This window comes from Ursus americanus, chromosome 16 (assembly GCF_024610735.1).
Source record: "Ursus americanus isolate L20-20 chromosome 16, mUrsAme1.1.p, whole genome shotgun sequence".
Taxonomy (NCBI): domain Eukaryota; kingdom Metazoa; phylum Chordata; class Mammalia; order Carnivora; family Ursidae; genus Ursus; species Ursus americanus.
This window is the reverse complement of record NC_142142.1, coordinates 48,194,470-48,208,042: the sequence shown is the minus strand read 5'-3', so window position 1 is coordinate 48,208,042 and position 13,573 is coordinate 48,194,470. Positions and strand designations below refer to the sequence as shown.

General features: G+C 44.0%; 1 non-coding gene across 1 annotated transcript; it reads right to left on the bottom strand.

Moving 5' to 3' along the window:
* Nucleotides 1–3,801: 3,801 nt before the first annotated feature.
* LOC123792750 (U6 spliceosomal RNA) lies at nucleotides 3,802–3,908 on the bottom strand. The gene has a single exon (XR_006779790.1). It is a non-coding gene; the product is annotated as a U6 spliceosomal RNA (small nuclear RNA).
* Between the last annotated feature and the right edge of the window lie 9,665 nt (nucleotides 3,909–13,573).

Below are 13,573 nucleotides of genomic sequence, written 5' to 3'. Positions count from 1 at the left end.
ATTTTCAGTCGTTCAGGGGCATATTTGGCTGATCTAATAAGCGTAGCAAGAAATGCTTCGTGTTTTGTAGGTTATTTTAAGTTAAGCCTTTTAAAAAGTATGGCTCTTCAAATATACTTTGCGGAAATTAACCTGTTCCTAGTTGCAGGTGTGTTTACGAGCATAGCCGGGGGGGAAGTGAATACCTCCTCCATTTGCACTGGCTCCTGGAGGAGCACTGTCTCTCGTGGGAGCAGTTTCTTTCACTTTTGGCTGCCTCTCCCAAGCCACAAGACTCAGAGGTAGATCTGTCCCGACGAGTAGTTGCTTTTCAATGGAACGCGATGTCTTCCTACTATGACGAATGTCCTAAAACATTACAGATAAATAGCTAGATATAGGTTTTTCCTTTTTTTTTTTTTACAGATAAATAGCTAGATATAGGTTTTTCCTTTTTTTTTTTTTTTTTTTTCTGTCATGTCAAGTACAATTCGTCCTGCTCACAACAAGCGCTTGCCTGATTTTAGCCATCAAGGGGCTTGTTTGCTTTCCCACATATTGTTAGACACCATCGTTCCCTGAGTGTCAGCCGAGGCCTTGGTGTGAAATCATTTAAGGTAGGTAGAGCTCTCTTTCTATTCTAAGGTCTTTTCCCCTCATTTGATTAGGGTGCTTTTGGATTTCCCTATAACTTAAGGCTTTCTTTACGGCATTTCATTCCAGGGGATCCCTTTCTTTGTACATGGGACCAAAGGGTTGGGGCCACCGAATGCATTCTGATCAAGACCAATAATGAGGGTACCTCTTGATAATTCTTAAAATTATCTTGATAATTCTTGAAATTCTTAAAATGTTTTGCAGAAGCATCCGTACAGAGTAGTTTTTTCCTGCTATCATTATTTTAAAAGATGAAGGGCAGCAGTGCTCAATCGTTTTGCTCTCAGGATCAGTTCATACTTTTAAAAATTGTTGTGGGCCTCGGGAGGAGCTTGTGTTTATGTGGTTGTACCTACTGACAGTTACCTTATTAGACATGAGACAGAGAAAATGTATCATGAGAAATGAGAAAGCCAATGAAAAACATTAATTCATTTAAAAATAATTGTAACCCCCTAGCATGTTTTTATGAAAAATAACTGTTTTCCACGATAAAATTACTTATGAGAAGAGTGTTTTATAGCGCCTCAAATGTCTTTAATGTCTGCCGTAGTAGGAGACAACCGGATTCTCGTATCTACTTTTGCCTGCAATCTGGTGTGCTATGTGTTGTTTCGGTTGAAGTATATGAAAAAAATCCAGCCTCACACAGAGACATATTTTAAAAAGGGAAAAGTATTTTAATAGCCTTTTCAGATGATGGTGGGTATTTCGATTCTACACTGAAACTTGACAAGTGGTAGTTTCTTGTTTGTTTGTTTTTTTTTAAGATTTTATTTATTTATTTATTTGACAGAGACAGCCAGCGAGAGAGGGAACACAAGCAGGGGGAGTGGGAGAGGAAGAAGCAGGCTCCCAGCGGAGGAGCCCGATGTGGGGCTCGATCCCAGGACTCTGCGATCACGCCCTGAGCCGAAGGCAGACACTTAATGACTGTGCCACCCAGGTGCCCCGACAAGTGGTAGTTTCTTAAAAGAGAGCAGCAGTGTGGAATCTAAGGCCAGATCACCAAACTCTTTATACTTTGTGACACTAAAATCCATCAGTCCATTTTATACTTTCAGTGTGTGAAGAATGGGGTCTTGTACCTATGCAGGATTTTGTAATATCCTGTATTGGTAATTTGGAAAATACTGGTTTACTGAACTATGCAGGCCTTCAAATGTTGACACATTTCTTTATGTAGGATCAAAAGCTCACATACATTGATATCAACAACTGAGCTCATTGGAAAAGTCTCATGGTGATGGACACATGTTTCCAAATTAGTAGTTGAATGAAAATAGTTATGAATCCCTGTATCCCTAAAAGTCTTGGGGACCACCAGGGGTTTGCAGACCATACTTTGAGAACTGTCGGGGTGGTGAAAAGAGCCGGAACGGTTCGATTCAGTTCTAGCTCTTCTGCTCACTTGCTGGGTGACCCCGAGCAGATTACCCCCTGGGTTCCATTTCCTTGGCTGCAGGTCAGGATTAATAATACTTAACAGAGTTATGGGGAGTGAATGAGAAACTTCCAAGCATGTATTCAGTGTCTCTCTAAAGGTGGTGGTGGTGGTGGTATTTTATTCTTGGAGTTAAATACTTAAAGCAGGAAAGGTGAAAAATGAATGAATTTAGAATATGTAAATCTCTCTCTTACTACTGCAGCCATATTTCATGTTTTGTAATGGTTTTGTGTATCCAAACTCTAGGCTTAGGGGTGTGTGTGTGAGAGAGAGAGAGAGAGAATGAGAGAGAAGGAGAGAGATTGGGAAGGAGGGAGAGAATGAGAAGGAGGGAGAGAATGTATGTTCATTTTTTAAAACTTGGTTGCTAGCCTCTATAATAATATACTTGTTTAACCTAGTTGTTCTTTTAAATGTAAAGAAAGAAAAAAACTTGGTGATTTAGTAAGAACTTTGGTTTGTGTTTTTTTTTTTTAAAGATTATTTATTTGAGAGAGAGAGCATGAGTGGTGGGGAGGAGAGGGGGAGAGGGACAAGCAGACACCCCGCTCAGCGGGGAGCCCGATGCAGGGCTCGATCCAGGACTCCAAGATCATGACCTGAGCTGAAGTTAGGTTTAGCTTAACGGACTAAGCCACCCAGGCGCCCCAAAAACCTGGTTTTAAGAAACCTGTATATTAGACTTGTGCTGCTTTGGTACTATTATAAAGGGGTCGAGTGTGGTCATAGCAGACGTCCCAGAAGTTTCACCATCATGTGTAACTAGTGGTTTTCGTCTTGCTAAAAGCCTCCTTCCGTTTGCAGTGTGCTGTTACTACTGGGTTTATCTTCCAGTTTAGCTAGATCTTGGTAGTCTGGAAGCATCCTTATTTCCTTAAAATATATGGGCTGCTTACATTTTTAATTAATGAGAAACTGAATTACACTGTGGTTATTTAATGAGACTTTGTGTTTTATCTTCCTAAAAATGCATATATTACTATATCTACTGCAGTAAAGAGCATAAGTGATTTTCATATTCATATATAAATATGAATATGAATTTCATATACCTTGAGACCTTTCCTGGAGAATGCAAACCCTGTAGCCCAGACATCGTGGTCTGAAGGGCAATGTGGGGCAGGGTTTCTGGGGTTTTCCCTGACTTCCCCTCCTATCCATGGGAAGAGAGCCATCCATAAGTCCAGGCAAGCATGACCAAACCAAACCTTCAGTCCTTTCTACTCTCTGCTCTCATTAGCTCATTGTCTAACCTGGAAGGTGTCATTTACCCCATCTGGACCTCTGCCTTCTCAGTGATGATTCTCTCTCCTCTGGTCCCTCTAGTCCTGACAGTCTTCGAAGTTGGTGACACAGGAACACAAAGGCACAGCTTAGCGGTGGCTCACTGGGCAGTCCCAGGTGAGCTGTAGCCTCCCCTGGCCTCATGTGTTTCTCCAAATAAGAGTATGCTTTTCATGTCACTCACTGAAGTCTGTCCCTGGAAATTTCTATTTCTTCTCTTCTTTGGCATCTCTTCTTTTGATAGAGTCCTCTCGTTCGTTGAGTATGACCTAGTCTGATGAGGCATTATTTACATTTTTCCTTTTGTCCCGATCTCACTGCCAAAAACCTTGAGGGCTTTTGTGGAAGCAGATCTGACATTCCTGGTTCAGAGGAGACTTTTGAGCAATGGCTGAGGAGAGACTGACAGATCCTTTTTTTTTTTTTTCCTGTTTTTTAATATGGAACGTTTCTCAAATTTGCGTGGCATCCTAGCTCAGGGGCCATGCTAATCTTCTCTGTATCATTCCAATTTTAGTGTGTGTGCTGCCAAAGTGAGCACAAGACACAGATCTTACCTCCATTCCCACTCCCGTCCTGATGGATGGCCTCTTCTGAAAGGTTTATGAAATTTGGCAAATTCACAAAAGTTGAGTGCCCGGAACATGAGGCAGCTGGATTGATTATTTAGCCAGCAAATGTACCATCCGAAAAACTGGTCCAGCCATCAAGAATCAGTCCCAGAGAACTTGGAAGCTTTCATGCAATCAAATATTTATAAACAGCTCAAGTGGAAGGAAAAGAGGCACAACAAAACTGTTCCTATGCCTTTGCCACCTATTGAAAGTAAAAGCCTCAGGTTTTCTCGACCTTTTCTTCTTCCTTTTGGAAAGTAGCCTCTTTGAAATAAATTCTAACTTGATTGGGCCTTCAGTGACATTTGGCCGCAATACATATAGAGCCTAATGTTTGCTTCCTGTGGGGTATCTGCACTCTAATAGGAGTGTGTGGGGAAGATTCTGGAGCTGTAAATGTGAATTATGATTGATGGGCTTACATTCTCAAAGTTTTCCTTCCTGTCTCACCAGAGAAGAGCCGAACTGCAATTAAGACCGGGCACACGCAGGTAGATGAAAATAACCAGGAATCATTCTATCTTGGGTCAGAGGACCTTGGCAGCTGTGACTATAGGGTTGCCTGGCTAATTGGTCAGTTTATTCCTAGCTTTGTTTCAGAAAACGAGGAGTTGGAGGAGCAAGGTGTTTGAAGATGTTTTGAGGGGAAAAAAAATTAAAATGTTGGCCTTAGGGGAAAGAGGCAAAAGGTGGGGGTCATTTATAGTATTTGTTACTGGGGCCTGTGATTCTTTTCTTTCTTTCAAAACGGCTTTCTGATTTCCAACTTGCTCTGTTCCGCTGTGGCCAGGTCATTTTGTACATGGGGATATCTAAAACACCAGCACGAGCAGGAGTTCCTGCTCTCCTGTCATGCGCCTCGCTTCCTGTCCCGTTTTCCAAAAACCCACAACTACCCTCATGTCACTTGCCTGCACAAGAACCGTAATGGCTTCCTGGGGACTGCTGTATGGAGACTGAACTCTACTTGGTTTCTGAGATGTCCATGATTCATTTGGCCAATTTAATTTCCCTCTCCTACCCATCGTGACCCTTTGCCTCCACTCAGGCTTAGCCTCCTCCCTGCCCCCCTCCCTTTGCCTCCAGGGGCTCCTGCCTCACCCTTTGCTCCGACACCAGCCTAGAACGTACCTATCTGTCCATGTCTTGCTTGTCTTCCCAAGCTCCCTTTTCTCATTTTCTGCAGCCACTGGTTACCGTTCTCTTTGTCCAATTCTTTCTGCAGTTGTGGTTTCCCCCTGTAGTCCGCCAGCCCCCCGCATTGCCACTTAGCAGGACAAGTATGTTTGGGTACCCACTCTGCAGAGCAGTGTGCCGTATCTTGGGGAGGATGAAAGTAGCAGCTACCGTTCATTGCGTACGAAGTACATGGCAGGTGCTGTCCCTTTATGTACATTACCCCTAATCTTCACAAGCACCCCGAGAGGTAAGTGGTTTTTCTGTTTTTCGCCCTTTATTTTTTTTCTTTTTACAAATGAGGTAACTGAAGCTTGTGGTGATTCCGATGTCCCTAGGGGGATGGCTAGAATTCAAGGGGAGGTCTAGCTTCCACCAAAGCCTTGTCTTTATGATCCTGCTGTGGAAACAGTTTTTCCCTTAAACGTGTGTTTACGATCAAATAGCAAAGACAAGTGCATGACTATTGCTCTTCTGCCTTTCTCCCTTACTAAATTGCAAGTTACTTACGCTGGACCAGGGGGTAGAAATTTGCATTTCATTCCAGCTGTTTGATCTTGGGACAGGTTTGGACACAGCTGAACATAAAAAGGATAAATCCAGCAACTGAATCACACTGAGTAGAGTAGAAAGGGGACAGGTAGTAGATAGTAAAGCTAGTGGAAAGCTGAGTGAATAGCCAATAAGAGGCTTGAAATTGGTCATGACAATAGGGGGAAATGGTATAGTCGAGGTAGGATTTACAAATGTTGGCGTGTAAGTCACTGTGCAGGAGAAGGAGGAGTTAAAAAAAAAAAAAGACTGTTTCATGCACCTGGGTGGTGCTGCCATTAACAGAAGTGGGGAAGCGTGAAGGAGGGAGGCTGTCAGGGGAAATTAGTTCCATTTGCCCCGTGGAGTTTAGGCAGTGGTCTGTCAACAGACATGTCCACCAAGAAGCTACAAGTGTGGTGAACTGAGTCCTACATGTTAGTGTCCTGGCTGGATTTGGAACAGGAACCCTGTGTTCATCAAACCTCAGAGTGGAAAGCATTTCAGAGTCCATCCGCTGATGAACCGGTCAACAAAATGGCACATCGACACCATGGAAGATCATCTGGCCATTAACAGGAATGATGCACGCTACCACATGATGGTCCTTGGAAACTTCACGCCAAGTGAAGAAGCCAGCTACAAAACACCACAGATTGTATGATTCATTTACATGAAGTGTCTAAAATAGGTGATTCCATAGAAACAGAAAGCAGATTACCGGTTGCCAGAGGCTGGGAGATGGGAGAATACAAATGAGTATGGAGGGATCAAAATGTTCCGGAATTTGATGATGGTGACAGTTACACAACTTCGCAAATACACAAAGAGTCATTGAATGGTACACTTAAAAAGGGTGAATTCTATGGTATGTGAATTATATCTTTAAAAAAAATGGAAATGAAGAAGTGCCTCAGAAACTGCCCACTTTGTTCCCCTGCCGAGTGATGCAAGGCTTTCATCCGTCCCCTGCTTACACTCCTTAAACGTGCTTCAATAGCTCCTGTCACCGGGAACTCACTGTCCACACACCTCACAGGGTTGTGTTGATGAAAAAGAAGGGATACATATAAAGGATGTAGTAGCCAGGACATAGTCAACACTTGATCCATGGCAATCTCGCCTGCCCTTTACAACGTGAAATACCTAGGAAGAGCTCAGTTACTACGTGTGTTTGGTCATCCGATAGCCCAAAAAGCCTGTAGCCCCCAGTTGAAGCAATGACGTTGTTAGGGATAATCTGTGAAAACATAAGGTTGGTTAATGGTCTTGTTTTTTAAGAATCTCGATGGGGTCTACTGACCCTTTGACTGATGGTGAGGTCAGTTGGCTAGCAAGTTTGTTTTTCCCCTTCGTAAGACACACACCTAGTGTGGCCAGAGATCTGAGGCGCTGTTGGTTCAGGACAACTGTGTGACCGCCCCTCAAGATATGAGGGGAGCTCTGTGTTTAGTTTCAACGTTTCACCCCCTTCCCCAAAATGCCAGTGATATTGAGAGCTAACAGTCTTTATTGAACATAAGGCCGCTGACCCAAACCTTCCTAACAGCCCTCTGCTTTTTGCTAACTAAAAGACAGAAACAAACCTAGTTTGTAAAGGGAGTGAAAGTAATGTGTTGCTTCCTAGATTCTTATCCTAATCTCAGCCTTTTTCTCCCGGTTTTGGCGAAGGTCAGGCAGATACGATGAAATGATATGGCACCAAAATCCCAGACAGGAGACAGTTTATTTAGGTTGAATCATCTAGAAGATTTGGACACCTTTTACAAGCCATTTGTTATGTGATGTTAGTCCAGCGCAACCCGAGTGGTGGAGATGAGTGGGTAATCTCTTGGATTTCTCGTAAAACACTGTAATAAACCCAACAGGAGAAGCCCTCAATAGCTTTGCACCAAGGAGGCATCCCTCCCACCTCTCATTCCCTCTGCTTCCTACTCCCCACCCCCTCACCCACTCGTGATGCTGGGCAGCTGGGAACCACGGAACACCAGGGTTCCTTTGAGAGGAACAAAGCATCCGAAATGTCCCCACCTGCTTTTTGAACGGGTCAGTTGGTTTCCAGATGTCAGTAGCGTGAAGTATTTTTCCTAATCGATGTTTTAAGCTCCTTGATATTTATTCAGCTAGGTTGAATATACTCTATTAAATGGAACTCTATGGAAGGAAAAATAAATCTGAATTTCGCTTCTCTGGAGACATCGTAATATTTCTTATTATCTGAGGTTAGTGTTTTGCCAGGATATTAACGAGCTGTTTGCCTGCTGGGGATGTCATTTCTTCTTCTTTCCTTCGGCCGCCAAACAAAGGGTTTTGAATGAACTTGGAAACCAAGCTTAATTTCTTGACTCCTCCTCTGGCTTTGAATCCCGTTCTCTGTTCCTTGCCATTATAGACCATGTGGTGCTCCTATTTGTCCATTTCCTCGGACCCTTGGCACTGATAACATGATTAAACCCTCCACTCTGTTGCCTTTCATTTACTTCAAATTATTTCTGATTATGTGTGCTGTGTTTTCTTTATTTAGACCCAAGGTATAATTAGGGAAGAGAGCTGGACAAAAGAGTCTATTTTTTTCTGTCTCTCGCCATGGTGTTGGGTGGAAAATGCTGTCCAGCTCGTCGGGTGAGATCCCAGCTGGTCCGTGTCTCTCGTAGCAGCCGGCGGGAAGGTGCCTAGCTACGCAAATCCAGATGTGTGATGGTAGCTTGTTTGTCTTACTTTGTGTTTAATGAGATTCTTCAGATATCGTTACTTCAAAGTACTGCTTCTGTTTTATCGAACATTCATTAAATGTCAACCATGTGCTCTTTTGCATACGAAGAAGAGTATGGTTCTGTCTGAATTAAGAATCTAGAATACTGGTGGGTTTAGTGTCCATGCTGGTGACTAAAAATATATACGTAGTGGAGAGTGTATGTCAGCCCAGGGTATGTTTTCCAACTATTTTCTACGAAATTAATACACATTAGACCCTGCCTCTGGGAGAGATATATATAAAACAAGACACAAGGAGAGAGCTATGAATAAAATACACTGGAACTTACTTTAAAAGTAAGATTGTTCTAAAAGTAAGATTTAATTTTTGCTCTTGTTTGGAGTGATTGGTTGAATTTTCTAGCTATTTGGGGTTTTGGTCTTACCAGTGTTTTCCATTCTACAAAGAATGATTATATCTTTGCATTTGGCCCAAGGCAAAATGGGTGGCTTGGCTCAGGTACAAGGAGCAGAAGTGTGGCCAGCAGCTCACTTCACCAAGAAGTGCATAGCTTTGTTCCATTAAACACTTTGTTCCTCGGGTTCTCTATGTATTACATCAGGGGGCACCTGGCTGGCTCAGTCTGTAGAGCGAGCGACTCTTGATCTCAGGGGCCATGAGTTCAAGCCCCGCATCGGGCATGGAGCCTACTTAACATAAAAGTGAATGAATGAATGAATGAATGAATGAATGAATGAAAATAGATAGGTATTGTATCAGGATGGCAGAGTAGTTGTTAAGATAGAACTGTAGTGGAAGGGGAATTTTCTGGCTTAAAATCAGAAAATTCAACTTGAAGGTACATCATTTACTGCTACGTGGGTGACATTCCCATTTTTGAAATGGGGATGACACCACAAGTCACAGGGCTGTGATGGACACATATGTGTGATGGCAGCGGCGAGAGCACATTACAAACTGTGAAGTGGGTGCAAATGTTGGTTGTTAGAGTGGTAGGGAGAGGGCCCAGGGACCTGCATAATCACAGAACTGAAAGGTATGTATCTTGAGAATGCTTTCTATGTGAGAGCTTTATTTTGTTTTTCGTGAGTAGGGTGCAGGGGCAGCAGTGTGGAGCTGGGGACTGGAGTGAAGGGGGGGTGGACTCTTACAGAAGGGCCTCTCCGTGCCTCACTGGAAGGACTGAGGGGCTTCGGGAGGGCAGAGTCCGCATCTCCTCATACCCGCCTCCCCAGCACCTAGGACAGGGCCTGGCACCCAGCAGCCAGTGAGAGGAACGTTCACAAAACCCCACTGAAGACTGAAAACACCCCAGCAGTAACCCTGTTATGTGACCAACTTTCTCCCCTCTGCCCCCATCCACTTTTTTACCCAATTATACCGTAAAGCAGATCCTTACAGGAGCATGAAAAAAATACAAATCTTGTCTCTGGGGGTGGGGGGAGGGAAGACCTACATTCTCTTCTGGTTATTAAATGTCTAAATATTTATGTATAGGTATTTTTGCTCGGGTCTGCTTTTGCCTTTTTTTTTCCTTCCAATTTCGTTTCTCTATTTCTCTTTCCCCGCCAAATTTTTAAGTCAACCATATCACCTCTACAGTCTGCCTAATTAGCATTTGAAAAGCAGTGCACCCCATCAGACGGAGGGGGGGGCAGGGAAGGGTAACTTGGAGTCGATTTGTATTCCAAAGATCAGGGTATTACTCTGCGTGTGGAGTTTCACCCAAGTGCTTAACGCTTGAAAATGCATGAAGAAAACCATCCTTCCTCTGGCAGGTGGTACAGTCTGACTCCAAGGCATAAAAGCAGTAGATATATTGAGATACTTTTTCATTTTTCTCTGCTCACTGTTTTCCTTCCTGAACGTGTACGCATGTGTGCACATTATAAGAAGTCATTTAAAAAACAAGCACGATGTTCATCTATTCAAATTGGTCTTATTTGGAAACTATCGTCCTGTCTTGTAAATAGATTTCCTTCTTTAACAAGGCCATTAGTGCTATTTACCTAGTAACACTTGAGTGTATCAATAATATTATTTTTGTCAATAGAGCATGGAAGTGATTCTTGCATTTTCTAATATTAAGTATCTTCATTGCATTTAAAGAAAAGTGCCCATGCATCTAAAGAGAAAGCCCGAACACATAAGGCATGTGTTTACTTTCAATGTAGGAGTTACATTTCTCCAAAGATTGAATGCTTTGTTGTTGTTGTTGTTGTTGTTTTTTTTCTTTTTTTGCCTCGGGCCAAGGAGACAGACTGAGATTCCAAGAATTTAGAGATGGAAGGTACCTCATTCAACCTCCTAATCCAATGCTGGGATCCCTTCTCTGGCAATCCTGGCAGATGGCCATCCATCTGCTTGTATACTTCCGATGCCGGGGAGCTCATTATCTCCTGAGGCAACTCATAAATTCTTTCTTATTTGAGCTAAAATCGGCCTGTAACTTCTATCCATTGGTCCTGGTTGAGGAGCAAATAGGAAAGATCTTCAGTGTTTGAGGGCAGCTACCACATCTTCCTTTAGTCTTTTTTAAATTAAGATAACTGTTTGTGTCTAAATTAAGACTTTCTCCCGGAATCTGGAAGAGTAAGGATGTAAACAACTGAGCGTTCAACCATGCAGTACCCAATACAAAACTTCGGCTACAAAGCAGCTAGCGGGTAAGCACCTCTCCTATAGTCAAACTTGGCCATAGCCCACTGCGCAGTACGTTCTGGAACGTAACTCATCCCTCATTTAGCCAGGAGTGCTAAGAAATCTGTCCTGGGTGAATAGAAATCCTACTCTCTTATTCTTTTCACTCTTCTGAATTCCTTCAGAGGGCACAAGCTCCTAAAAATTGCTATGAGATAAAATGTAAAGGTTTTCCTTTAGGAGGGAAAATTAAATGCACCAGAACATAAATTTTTGAAAGTAGGAACTATGTCCGGTTTTTCTTTCTGTCCCCCTTAGTGCCTAATATCATTCCTGGCAGATGGAAGCTGCTTGCTGATTTATTGTTTTATTGAGCTGAAAAAGAGAACCAGCCAACATTATGTTGAAATATACATGTGTCTGGGAACACGCACACACACACCTCTATCTGTCTATCTACCTAGCTGTAGAGAGATGTATAGACATACATATGCACGCACATTTTTTTTACCTTTTTACTATCCTGGGGTCGTTTCGTAATAATTCATAGGGAGACTTAATGCCACAGTGCAGACCAAACTGTTCTCTGGATAAGCTGGAGACCCCAACCACCTGGGCTGGTGTGAACAGTGGTGTCTTATTTATTTATTTATCCACTTATTTTGGCATCTTATGTATTTTTTAAAGATTTTATTTATTTGAGAGAGAAAGAGAGAGAGGCAGGGGGCGGAGGCAGAGGGACAGAGAGAGGGAGGGAGCGAGAGAGAGAATCCCAAGCCGACTGCCCGCTGAGCGCAGAGCCCAATGGCGGGCTCTATCCCAGGACTCTGAGATCAGGACCGAGGCTGTGACCAAGAGTCGGACAGCCAGCCGGTTGCGCCCCCACTGGGGCCCCTTGCCATCTTATTCTTGTATCCTGAAGTGGTTGCACTGGGAAGGCAGCCCCTCTCCTGTGTCCCCTTGCTGCTAAAGCGATCGTACTTTGCTCCCAGGTAGAATGCGCAGCCCCTGTTCCTCATCGTCCCTCGCTCTTCCTCCCGCTCAGCTCCAGAGCTTCTCCAGTTGCTCTTGTTCTTGGAGATGGAGAAGGGCAACAGTGAAAGGGTCAGAAAACATAACTTCTTCAGTCATTGCTTAGCACTTCACCCCATTTGACTTACGTGGGCTTATCCCCTTCTCGCAGTGGTCTTTGCCCAGCATCCTTCATGCAGGGCGCTTCCCTCCCAGAGCCAGAAGCCCTGAGTTCTCACCCAGCGTGGCCACCTCCTCACTGAGTGATTTGGATCTATAACAAGGTGTCCGAAACCTGCCTAGACCATGAGCTCCAATGAAGAAAGCTGCGTGTGGAAGCAGAAAGCCCGCCACACGAAGAGGCTGCGTTTAGAAGTGAGCATAGTACCCCTACTATCTTGGCACCAGTTACCAGCCTTGGGGGTGCAGGTGAGCACCATGCCCCCTACCCCAGGGGTGCAGCCGTAGTGCAGGTCTGTAGGAGATCCGGGCGGAGAGTTAGGGATGCATACCCAAGCCAGTGTGTGCGAAAGACCCTCGGTCCCAGGGCTGAACTTGCCATAAGCCACGGGCCCCTGCTGTTTGCCTGCAGCCCCACCCAGCCTGCCAGCCTAGCCCATGACCATGCCACTGAGTTCACTGTATGTGAAAGATCACCCAGAAAATACCTGATATCAGAATGGACCAGAACTGTGAGAAGAGACGATATTTTTTATTTGATTGAACCCCAAGATTTGTCTTGTTTTCTATTTCGTCTCCAGGGCCTGGCACATAATAAGTACCAAAGATTTCTGGAAGAACAAATTGCCATGACAGCTTATCTCCTCTGCAGAGTAGTAGTTAATGGAAACTGAGACACAGGGCGGGGACAAATTAGGTTCTGACGTTGGGAGGAGAGCAGGCCTACAGAAGGAGAGGCCGATTGTATTCTGATCAAGGAGGATCCAAGTTTTCACTGTAATTTCAGTGTGAGCAGAATTCTGTATGCCTAGACTAATAAAATGGAGATAAGAGAGGTTGGGGGAAGGGAGCTGCATGAGAACACAGTCATCAAGGGGAGGTGGGGCTTTTCCACCTTAGACACAGTCTTTGCAGTCAGCTAGGCTGGGCGATGTGCTGCCGTGGGGCCTGGGGGCAGTGTACGTCAAAACGCATGGGTGTACTTATCTGCTCTTTGCCGACACTTGGCCACAATGTCATTAAGCAAAACCCCTGTTTAGTGCCTCCTTTAAGGCAGGAGTAAAAATCAAAGTAAAATCAAAGAACAATTCTTTCTCATCTCAGTTCTGCTTTTCTCAACTGGTTCTGTTAGGCATCATCCTTCAGGAACGAACCATGTATTCCCCAAACAGTCGCAAGAAGGACAGAGAATTATTTCATTTAATCTGGAGTTGGACGTAGCGGGGTTGCTGCATTTAACCCCGTGGGGCGGTAAGGCTGTGCTGTCAGGCTCTTGCTGTCTTCAACCTCAAGGCCCTCAAGTTGAACCGTACGTTCAGCTTAGGTTTGCAAAGGCTT